General features: G+C 41.9%; 2 non-coding genes across 2 annotated transcripts; both read left to right on the forward strand.

Moving 5' to 3' along the window:
* The first annotated feature begins 8,497 nt into the window (after positions 1-8,497).
* Positions 8,498-8,569, forward strand: trnae-cuc (transfer RNA glutamic acid (anticodon CUC)). The gene has a single exon. It is a non-coding gene; the product is annotated as a tRNA-Glu (tRNA).
* Positions 8,570-11,429: 2,860 nt separating this feature from the next.
* On the forward strand, positions 11,430-11,517 carry trnay-gua (transfer RNA tyrosine (anticodon GUA)). The gene is given in 2 exon segments: positions 11,430-11,466; positions 11,482-11,517. It is a non-coding gene; the product is annotated as a tRNA-Tyr (tRNA).
* Positions 11,518-12,430: the final 913 nt, after the last annotated feature.

Consider the following 12,430-nt stretch of genomic DNA (forward strand, 5'->3'; position numbering starts at 1 on the left):
TGGTGGAGATATGCTGCTCTATACACGCTAGAAGATAGTGATTATTTAATGGAGTCTGTGGAGATATGCTGCTCTATACACGCTAAAAGTAGTGATTATACATGGAGTCTGGTGGAGATATGCTGCTCTATACACACTAAAGTAGTGATTATTTACATGACATGCAGGCGGCGGCCTTTTGTGTTCAGGTAATATCTTAATAACTGTTTCTGTTACACGGCAGCCAGAGTGCGTGCGAACAATAAGCGAATAGAAGCCCGAGCGGGCATGCGTTAACACGCCGGGCTGCTCCGTTGTTAGCTCCGCAATTAGTTTCATGGCTAACAGCTAGCTCCGTTGTTAGCTCCGCTATTAGCTTCATGACTAACTGCTAGCTCCGTTATTAGCTTCATGAACTGCTAGCTCCTCCGCTAGCTCCGCGGTTACCTTCGTGGCTAGCTTCTAGCTCCGCTGTTAGCCACGAAGCTAACGTCTAGCTCCGCTGTTAGCTTCGTGAATAACTACTAGCTCCGCTGTTAGCTTCATGGCTAACTACTAGCTCCGCTGTTAGCTTCGTGGATAACTACTAGCTCCGCCGTTAGCTTCGTGGCTAACTACTAGCTGCTAGCGTTAAAGTCTCAGCTCTCTTCTAATTTGTGCTGTGTTGTCTGATTTAATGTAATTTTTCCGTGTCTTTAGTCAGTTTGAGAGGTGTTTTATATGCTAGCAGCCTTGGACAGAAGCTAACAGGCTGATTAGCAGTCTATGGTGCTTGTTTCTTAAAGCATTAATTCTTTTACTGCAAAATTTCTTCACAGTATGTTGTGTTTATGAACTCACATAAACCGTTGGTCCAGTCAACAATGAACTTGTGTTCGACTTTATTGAACAAGCAAACATCATGTGCGTCCTACATGTGTTTTTACCTCGCTGGTTCTAGATCTTCTCCTGTAGTTACCTTGTATCTGTAAACCAGTATGCCCCTCTAGTGGCCATACCAGGAACTATCATTGAATGCATTCTGCATATCAACACATCCCCCTTTCTGTAGATCTAATAGCACTGATACTTACGTTACTATTTACTTGATCTAACATACTGATGCTTACTTTAAACTCTGACAAGCATATCTACAGTTTTAAACAACCTTTTTTTTTTTTTACATAACCAAACTTTTCTTTCTCACTCTTAATAGTGAACCATTTTCAGTCCATACTCTTACAAGTTCAGTCTATCAGGTCTTTTTGTTTGGCGCCCCAGATCGTCTCAGGACAGGCCATTCCGACTGAACACTGCTCGTGTCCTCCTGTAATGTCCATCATTGTCAGCCTTTGATGCTGTGCTTGTAGTGAGACATCAGGATCAATCTCAGTCTCTGTGAAAGTCTCTTTTCTCTTAGAAGGCTGCGGCGGGTTCCTTCTTAACACGTGTCCTTCTTCAGTCTTCACTTTGTATGATCTAGGTCCGATCTCCTGGAGAACAGTTGCTTTCCTGTTCCACGCATCTTGATCGCGGATTCGTACCACGTCATCCCTGACAAGTGGACCAAGAGGTTTTGTCGACTTGTCATACCGTTGTTTCTGTTTCCATTTCATGTTTCTCCAACTTAGTCTGTATCCCTGTGTTGTCCTTGATGTCTGTGCAAGGGAAGGGTTGTGCGTAATTTGCGGTTCATTAACAGTTCTGCTGGGGATAAACCACATTCAAGCGGGGCAGCTCTGTAGCTCAGAAGAGCTAAGTAAGGATCTGACTTGCTGTCTGTGGTCTTTTTTAGAATCTGTTTGATGATGTGCACCCCCTTTTCAGCTTTGCCATTTGCCTGTGCATGCTGAGGACTGGATGTAACGTGATTAATGCCATAGTGGCTCACAAACTGCATCCATTCTTTGCAGTTGTAACAAGGACCATTGTCACTTACTACAGTCTTTGGTATTCCATGCCGGGCAAATATGGACTTTACATGCATAATGACAGTATTGGCACTTGTGCTTGACAGCAGGGCAATTTCTGGGAAGTTCGAGAGTAGTAGTCAATCACTAGCAAGTAGTCCTTTCCATTGCAATGAAACAGGTCAGTTCCAACTTTCTCCCATGGTGCATTGGAAGTTCTGGAATCATCATTGGTTCCCTTGCCTGCGCTCTGGTACTTGTTGCACGTCTCCACTTTCCAACCATGTTTTCTATGTCACCATAATGCCAGGCCAATACACGGCGCTTCTGGCTCCTTTTGCATTTCTCCAATTCCAAGGTGTCTTCATGTAGCTGTCTAAGTATCTCTGGCCTAAGGCTGTGTGGGATGACAATTCTGCTGTCTCTCAGTAACAGTCCATTTGCCACACTTAGCTCTGCTCTGATGTGATAATATTTAGGACAGGAACCCCGGACCATCCGGTCAGCATGTTGTGATTACTGCTTGCAATTCTTTATCTTTGTCCAATTCATCAGTATTTGCTTTGCTTTGACATCAGATGCTGGCAGAGACTCAACTATCATGTTGATGTGATTTCAATTTCACTTTCAGTGGAAACAATTCACTCATCACTGGCGCTCGTGACAGCGCATCTGCTATCACTAGATGTTTGCCCGGAGTGTATATTAACTCAAAGTCATACCTCTGCAGCTTCATGATGAGTCGCTGGATCCTGGGCGACATCTCGTTGAGATTCTTTTTGATGATTGACACCAGAGGGCGATGATCTGTTTCAACAGTGAAAGAAGGAAGCCCGTAAACATAGCAGTGGAATTTTTCTAGTCCATATGCCAATCCCAAGCATTCTTCTCTATTTGTGCATATTTAGTTTCAGTTTTGGTCATTGATCGCGAAGCGTAGGCAACTGGCTTCCAGCCATCTCCTTCTGCCTGCAGGAGGACAGCTCCCAGGCCATCTTTTGATGCATCTGTTGAAATCTTCTGTCTTTTTGCTGGATCATAATACGCAAGCACAGGGGACTTGGTCAAAGTTGTCTTGAGAGCATTCCATTCTCGCTCATTCCTTGGTGTCCACTTGAAACTCTGTGAGTCGTGCAGTAGTTCCTCAGTGCTGACGTTTTCACAGATAAGTTGGGTATAAACTTGCCGATGAAGTTGATCATCCCCATTATTCTGAGTACCCCTTTCTTGTCTGTGGGGGGGCATGCTACAGATTGCTTTTATTTTTTTGTATCCGGCTCAATTCCTTCAGCGGACAACTTGTCTCCGAGGAATGTTATTTCTTGCACACCAAACTGACATTTTGCACGATTCAATTTCAGTCCATTGTCAGATACCCTGTGGAGAACTTTTGCCAGTCTCTCGTTGTGCTCCTGAAGGGTGGGACCCCATATGACTAAATCATCGATGTAGCATCGCACTCCTTCTAGACCCTCAAGCATGTTGTCCATCGCTCAATGATAGATCTTGATGCTGAGATTATGCCAAAAGGCATGCGTAAGAATCTGTATCGACCGTACGGCGTATTGAATGTGCAGTATCTTGAGCTTTTGTCATCACTGGATCTGCCAGAATCCCTGCGCTGCATCCAGCTTGGAAAAATACTTTGCACCTGCCATTTCACTTGCAATTTCCTCACGTTTTGGTATTTGGTAGTGCTCACGTTTATGTTCCTATTAAGTCTCCTGGATCCATGCAAATCCTTAGTTCTCTGTTCTTGTTCTTTTTGTCTACGCACACCATAGAGTTAACCCACTCTGTAGGCTCTCTACTTTAGTGATCACATTCAGTTCACACATTCTGTCCAGTTCTTTCTTAAGGCGCTCCCTAAGTGGAGCTGGGATTCTCCTTGGAGCATGGATAACTGGTTGCGCATCCTCTTTCAATTGAATTGAATATGTGTAGGGTAGACAACCCAGCCCATAAACACATCAGGAAAACGTTGCACTACAGAGTCGACTGTGCTGTTGTGTGTGCCCTCGCAGCTTCTGAACAGCTGATTTGGTAGACTCTTCTCACCAGATTCAGTTTCTTTGATGGGACCCCTCCTATCAGCGACTCACGACCCTCAGGTACCACAGAGAACATCACACTGTATTCTTTGTTCTTCACTGTCACTCTTGCCTACACTGACCTTTGCTTCTATTTCTTTTCGTTGTAATCTTTCAGCTGCACTGCTTTCTTGAATATTTTCGGCTTTCTTTCATAACCCTGATTTCTGTCATGCTGATCAGATTGGCTTGAGCACCCGTGTCAATTCTCAGAGCTACCAAAGCTCATTTATTGGAAGTGAAACTACCCAGTTTTCATCTTCTGTGTGCCTTTCATGTGCCTCTGTGGCTTGCCCTTTCTTTGCATTTTCACATGACACCATGGCTATGAAGAACGTCTCACTCAGGTCTGTTTCCTCAACTAACCTCACTGGCTTTGATCTATCTTTAGTAAGGCACTGTTTGGCGAAATGATTTTTCCATTGCATTTTGCACATCTTTTGCCATATGCAGGGCACTGCCTTGGCTCGTGTTTGCCACCACATCGTTTGCAACCTGTTGCATTGTTGTTGGTTTTCTGTGATTATTTCTTTTCAATTTATTTCTGACGACCGCTACGTTAGCGCTCTCGTGCATTACCGATGCACTCGTGTCAGCAAACGTCTTTGCATGCTGTTGTGCTAGCTCACTAGCATGGATATTTTCTCAGCCTCATCCAAAGTTAGCTTATCGTCTCTCAGCATCCTTTCCCTCGTCTTCCTGTCAAGTATTCCGTAAACTATCTGATCGCGGACCATGGAATCTTCAAATCTCCAAAATCACATGACTGTGCCTTCAGCTTTAAATCAGTCATAAAGCAATCAAACGTCTCTCCTGCCTGTTGCATTCGTGACCGGAACACATACCTCTCGTATACAATGTTCTTTTTCGGGGAGCAGTATGCGTCGAATTTTTCAATGACTTTACCGTAGTCATTCTTGTCATCAGCTCTTGCAAACTCGAATGTGTTGAAGACCTCCATGGCTTGGGGACCCGCGACCGTGAGCAGAATTGCAATTTTCCTTGGTCCTGGCTTGTTGTCCATTCCCGTGGCGGACAAATACAGCTCAAACTGCTGCTTGAAAGACTTCCAATTGCAGTCCACATTTCCAACGAGTTTCAGTCCCTCCGGTGGCCGTAGCGTCTCCATCTTCGGTTAAGCAAGCGTTTCAACATCCAGTTTTTACTCCTGGTACCATGTTGTGTTTATGAACTCACTCATAAACCGTTGTCCAGTCAACAATGAACTTGTGTTCGACTTTATTGAACAAGCAACATCATGTGCGTCCTACATGTGTTTTTTACCTCGCTGGTTCTAGATCTTCTCCTGTAGTTTACCTTGTATCTGTAAACCAGTATGCCCCTCTAGTGGCCATACCAGGAACTATCATTGAATGCATTCTGCATATCAACACACAGTACTTCAATTTTTCATAAAGAAAATCCTGAAATAGTCCAAATTTTACAAGAAACTGGAAAAAAATCAATAATAAAGTACAGTAACATAAAAAGGTCCAAAGAAGTGTTAATATTTCAAGAGAGTGCACTGTGTATATGTGTGAATATGTGTTCATGTTATGTTGTCTTACCACTACATTTTCCTTCGGGATGAATAAAGTATCTATCTATCTATCTATAGTATCTATCTATCGTATCCACTATCTATCTATAGTATATATCTATCTATAGTATATATCTATCTATCTATAGTATCTATTTATCTATCTAAAAGTACATTCAACCAATACTACGTTTCCTCCAGTCCATTATGAATGCAGAACTCTGAGTTAGTGCTGCACAATTATGGCCAAAATGATAATCATCACGTACATCACGCACACTTATGAGCACCCTATGTTTGAACATGGTGTTTGTTAAGGACAATCCATGACTAACACAGAAGTCCACCAACAGACAACCACTCTGGTTCAGATCAGGGTGGCCGTTTCTCCCAATCAAGCCTCTCCAAGTATCTCCACCATTGCCTACGTGTGCGTTGAAGTCCCCCAGCAGAACTATGGAGTTCTGGAGCCCCATACAGGACTCTATTCAAGGTCTCCAAGAAGGCAGAATATTCCAAACTCTTGTTTGGTGCATGTGCACAAACAGCAGTCAGAGTTTTCCAGTCCAATAATGTGGAAAAAATAATGTTCCTTAATAAAAAATTATGAGTGGTCCCTGTCCCACATACCCCGCCATAGTTATACAAGCACACCCAAATTGTGCCATATTTTCCCAGCACATCCTCTGTTTCCCAAAGCACTCTTTACCTAATACCCAATAATACAATACACAAATCCATCAATCTTTATTTTAAAAAGAATGCTGTCCCATTGTTAGTACACGTGAGTGTCACTAGTCTAAAGCCTCCTGTCCACTATCTTGTCGGGATCATTTGGATGCAGCCTTGGCCCTTCACCAGGCGAGGTCCCTGTTACTGAAGCTTCTAGTAATGAACCCATTTTCAAACCAATTCCTCTAAGTGGTTCAGTACTTCACCAAAGCTTAATTTGCCCTTCACTATCAGCACCTAGTTTCTTGACTTTGTAATGCCTTATGTCTACTGTAAAAATGTAAATTGAGTTGAGCCATAATTCATTTTTTATTTCTACCTTTGCTTTTCCCACTGTGACATGTCAAAATGTCAAAAGGTGCATTGTTTGAAAGCCCATCTCTACACATCCATGTTCCACTCCCAAAGGTGGTTTTACACGTGCTAGTTGTCCCTTAAATTCACAGTTTATTTTTGTAATTTATTGGGTTTTTCTGTATTTAAAAAAAATAGAAATAATCTGTTAAGTTAACAGGAAAATGTATGTAAAATTACAGATTTTTTTGTACAGTGTGTCAAGTCCTGACCATTCCCTGACCAGGAATTGAACCCGGGCCTCAGCGGTGAGAGCACCGAATCCTAGCCACTAGACCATCAGGGAATCACGTTTATTAAATTTATCTTTGTAGATGTGAGTTTCCTTTTCACTTACTGGAATGACTCATTTGTTTTAGTCGAGGAATGGCGCCTGGCTAGAGCTTCAGAAGGCAGGACATAACAGATTACACATCTGTCACATAGTCAGTTTGTAGTCTTAAATACCAAGTCTCCTGCTGTTCCTTGACTAGTTGGCCACCCCTGCTTTGCATCGCTCCAGGTAAGTAGAAAGCAATCTGTTATGCACCTTTGCGTTGCACTAAAATGTCAAAATTTGGACGTGAATCCAACAATAACATTATTTGACACTCACATACATTGGTTTTCAGTTAAAAATGTTGGTTAGGGGTTTAGTCACTGCTTGAAAAAATGAAAATAATTGTTATTGAGATAGAGGCAGATGAAGTGTTTATGACCCATCAATGATGACAAAAGGATACATCCGCTGTCGGGGGGCTGATTTAAAGGAAATGGTACTCTTTAAAAATGTCGGGGTTCTAGCTTTAAACTACTGAGGAAGAATTTGACAAATCAACCAAAACTAGTCCAGGAACTTTCTCTTTCAAATGTAACACCTGTATCAGTCAAGTTCTGACCATTCCCTGACCGGGAATTGAACCCGGGCCGCGGCGGTGAGAGCACCAAATCCTAGCCACTAGGCCATCAGGGAGTCACATCTGTCAGATTTATTTTTGTAGATGTGATTTTCCTTTGTGTGTAATTTAGCATCTTTCTCATCTTTTCTCTCATTCCTCTTTTTTCTCTTTTTCTCTATTTCGTCTTTTTCCTTCGTCCCTCTCTCTTCCCCTTTTTCCTCTTCTTCCACCCCCCTATGAGACTGTTGATCCCCGCTTTGGCGCAAGGATAAAGAGTCTGACTTTGGACTCTAGGTTTGACTCCTGGCTAGTCGTACTGTCTTAGCGACTAAATCCCTTGTTCGTCATTTCCAACTTTACCCCCAGTAACAACTCTACAAAGAAAATGTACATCTATAAAGAGCCAAATGATGAGTAATTAAAGTAATCTAAGCCTATTGGTGTCAGTCAACTACGCAATAATCAAGCTCCTGGTGTTGTTTTTCTGTTTTTGCTTGCTAATCATCTTTCCTTGAAAAAATATTTTTTCCCTGAAGGACAGAATCAGCAGTGCTAGATAAACCATCCATGAAATTTTCATTTATTAGTCCACAATCTGTGAAAGCGGGAAAATATCAGTAGAGCTCATATTCAGAGTTCCCACTATGCTTTCACAACAACAAGGCCCTACTGGTACCAAGTGGCCGTGATCATATAGTGGTTAGTACTCTGTGTTGTGGCCGCAGCAATACCGGGCCGAATCCGGGTCACGGCAGCTTTGTAAAGCTAGTTCTCTGTTATGCCTCCAAATTGTTCCATCCTCCGGTTCATTTTACGTTGATAGAAACTGCAAAGCAGGGGGGGGCAACTGGTCAAGGAACAGCAAGAGACTTGGTATTTAAGAATACAAACTGACTATGTGACAGATGTGTAATCTGTCATGTCCTGCCTTCTGAAGCTCTAGCCAGGAACCATTCCTCGCCTAAAACAATATGAGTCATTCCAGTAAGTGAAAAGGAAACTCACATCTACAAAGATAAACGTGATAGATGTGACTCCCTGATGGTCTAGTGGCTAGGATTCGGCGCTCTCACCGCTGCGGCCCGGGTTCAATTCCCGGTCAGGGAATGGTCAAGACTTGAATGATACAGGTTTAAAAGTTGAAAGAGTAAGTTCCTGGGCTTTTTTTTGGTTGATTAAGATTTGTCAAATTCTTCCTTATTAGTTTATTGCTAGAACCCCTACACTTTTAAAGAGTACCATTTCCTTTAAGTCAGACCCCGACAGCAGATGTATCCTTTTGTCATCATTGATGAGTCATAAACACTTCATCTGCCTCTATCCAATAACAATTCTTTCAGTTTTTCAAACAGTAACTTGTAATGAAAAATTACCTTAACCACTGATTTTCATATTAAGTATTCATAATAAGATCTCCAATGCCTCTCAGAGTATATGACTTCTGTATCTGTCCTCAGTGTCTTCTCCTTGTAGGAGACAACTGAATTTGTTATGTCTTTGCATTTTCCCACCAAGGGGGATCGCTGATTCCACTCTGAAATCCAAACGACAAGGAAGCAATTTCAAACAGCGGGGGTGAGTTAAAGTTTCAATTCTGTTGGATAAATTATTTATATTGGACATTGAGATGGTTTGTGAGAACAAATATTGACTGTTATTCAACTGAGGGATTCGGGGAAAGTTACTTTGTTTTGTAAAATTGGGTTGTGTACAAAAGGAGGAGAAAGGAGGAGATAGTTTTTCAATCTTCTGGTGACACTTGGCACTATTTAACAACTTTTGTGTGTAGTTCTCTATTCTTTCAGGACTTAACTCTATCTCCCCCACCTCTTCTTTTTTTTCTTGTTCTGTCTTGGCAAGAAGTAATATGCTTTTGGGTCGTCTGTCCTTCTCTTCATCAGAATCAGAAATACTTTATTGATCTGTGAAGGGAAACTCTACCAACTGAGCTATCGAAGGGCAACACAGTATATGAACGCACTTCCCATTCATGTGAATGTGATAACACAGGACCCCCTGGAGGGATTTTCTGACAGGGCCTGTAGCTCAGTGATAGAGTGCACTTCACAGTCTCAATGCCCAGATGTATTACAAGATTTGAAGTGAACCTTGTGGTGAGCATAGCTGCCTTTCAAGCAGTTTACCTGGGTTCGATTCCCAGCCATTGCAGTAACTTTCTTTGAGTGATGTTGCTTGCTTTATTTTACAAAAAGTCAGCAGAAAGGTTACTTGCCCAACCTGGTTTGATAAAACATTAGATCTCTTTGGGCTGGACGATTATGGCAAAAGGGATAATCACGATTAGTTTGATCAATATGGAGATTATCACAATTATTTGTTGATTTTCTACTCCAAAGTGCTGGAAAGGAAGATTTCACCATCGTTGAACCTCAGGTTAACAAGGAACAATCTCAGCAAGGTATGGGCTGAGCATTTACCTGGGCTGAATTTGTGAACATCTTCTTTTGCATATTCACTGTAAAGAGCCATTAATCCTCCAACTGCCAACTATTGTTCCAGAGACAATAGGATATACAGTTTTAGATTACAAGGTAACTGTCCAAGACCAAAGACTTCACTGAAATACCTCAAGTGATCAAAACAATTTGTCAAAATTCACAGCACAGATATAAAACCACTCTTTAAAATATGTTCATGTACCATTCAAAAACAAAAGTACAATCATGAAACACATACTACTTAGATATTGCAGCCATCCTGATCACAGCCACGAGGGGATCTGCATGTGCTTTCTTACCTGCAAGTTTCTGGAGGTTCAAATGGCATCTTTGATGGCGGCCAGGGTGAGACACTGATTTGAAAAGTGTATAGCTGTAAATCTGCTTCCTAAAAACAATAACAGATCCGGCACTCCTCTCCCTATTTTGTCTTTTGGCTTCTTCATCACTCTTTTTTGCCTTACCTCTATTAGAAGGTACAGTTCTGCAAACCATGTACATATTAATCTCTGACGGTCATTGGTATGCAGGTCACTTGATGTAATACAAGCAAATACATAAGGCCCAACCAACAGTTTTGTGATACGTGGCGTGCATCTGTATGTCAATGATCAAGCTTGTTGCTGTGAACAAGAAACCACCAGCAAAATGACTGATACATCATCAGTTCCAAAATTTTCTGTCTGTCTTGCCGTGAGGGCATTCCAGGGGATCTAGAGGCGTGGCTTTCCATCTACGTTCCGTCATCCACTCAGCTGTTCTTCATTACTCATCACCCACTGCAATACATAAACCCGGGCTGACCGCCTCTTCAGCGCCAGATCATTACATGCACTATTGTGGTAACTTGGCTCCTAGTCATTTGCGCTCGTGTTGTTGTTTGTTGTATTTAGTAATAACTTTGTTTTTGGTTCTTATTTTTTTTTTTCTAATTCCCAAAGGTATGTGTGATGTGTGTGTGTGTGTGTGTGTGTGTGTGTGTGAGTAAGAGAGAGACAGAGAGAGAGAGAGAGAAAGGGAGAGAGGGGGTGGGGGGCTGGGGGGGCAGCTGACTGTCAAAAAAAAAAATCTCCGATGGCAGAGAGTTTTTTAAATTATTATTAAATTGTGATAATTAATTGTGATCTCCATATTGATCTATAATTTTGGCCATAATCGTGCAGCCCAAAGAGATCTAATGTTTTATCAAATCAGGTTGGGCAAGTAAACTTTTTGCTGACTTCCTGTAAAAAAAAAAAAAAAAAGCAAGTAACACCACTCAGAAAGCTACTGCGATGGCTGGGAATCAAACCCAGGTCAACTGCTTGGAAGGCAGCTATGCTCACCACTATACCACCATCACTGGGCAATGCAATGTTCACTTCAAATCTTGTAATACATCTGGGCATTGAGACTGGAAGTGCGCTCTATCACTGAGCTACAGCCCCTGATGATTCAGAAAATCCCTCCAGGTGGTCCTGTGTTATTACATCAACAAGAATGGGAAGTGTGTTCTTATACATTGTCGCCCTTCGATAGCTCAGTTGGTAGAGCGGAGGACTGTAGAGGTATAAATCTGAAATCCTTAGGTCGCTGGTTCAAATCTGGCTCGAAGGAGCAGTCTTTTCAAGAGTTTCCCTTCAGAGATCAATGAAGTCTTTCTGATTCTGATGTAGAGATGGACAGACAACCCAAAAGCATAATACTTCTTTCATAGCCCGAACAAGAAAAAAAAGAAGAGGTGAGGGAGATAGAATTAAGTCCTGACAGAATAGAGCACTACAGACAAAAGAAAAAAAACTAGCTTCTCTTCTTTCCTGTTTTGTACACAACCCAAAGTTTTACAAAACAAAATCCCTCAGTTGAATCACAGTCAATATTTGTCTCACAAACCATCTCAATGTCCAATATAAATAATTTATCCAACAGAATTGAAACTTTAACTTACCCCCGCAGTTTGAAATTCCTTCCTTGTTTGGAATTCAGAGTGGAATCAGCGAGCCCTCTGCGGTTTCTGACCCTCTGTCTCTCTCAAAGATGTTTGGCGAGGTTTAGAGGCAGGTGATCATCAGATCCCTGGATGCATGGAATCAGCAGTTGTCTCCTACAAGGAGAACACACAGAGGACAGATACAAAAGTCATATACTCTGAGAGGCATTGGAGATCTTATCATGAATAATTGATATGAAAATCATTGGTTAAATGTAATTTTGGGTTGGGGTTGTGTTGGGGCTCTAGCGTTAAATTAATATGGAAGAATTTGACAAATCAACCAAAACCAAGTCCGCAAACTTATTCTTTCAAATCTTACACCTGAATCTTTCAAGCACTTACCATTCCCTGACCAGGAATTGAACCCGGGCCGCGGCGGTGAGAGCGCCGAATCCTAGCCACTAGACCATCAGGGAGTCACATCTATTAAATTTATCTTTGTAGATGTGATTTTCCTTTTCACTTACTGGAATGACTCATATTGTTTTAGGCGAGGAATGGCGCCTGGCTAGAGCTTCAGAAGGCAGGACATGACAG

The sequence above is a fragment of the Etheostoma spectabile genome, unplaced genomic scaffold, assembly GCF_008692095.1.
Source record: "Etheostoma spectabile isolate EspeVRDwgs_2016 unplaced genomic scaffold, UIUC_Espe_1.0 scaffold00019258, whole genome shotgun sequence".
In the NCBI taxonomy this organism is placed as follows: domain Eukaryota; kingdom Metazoa; phylum Chordata; class Actinopteri; order Perciformes; family Percidae; genus Etheostoma; species Etheostoma spectabile.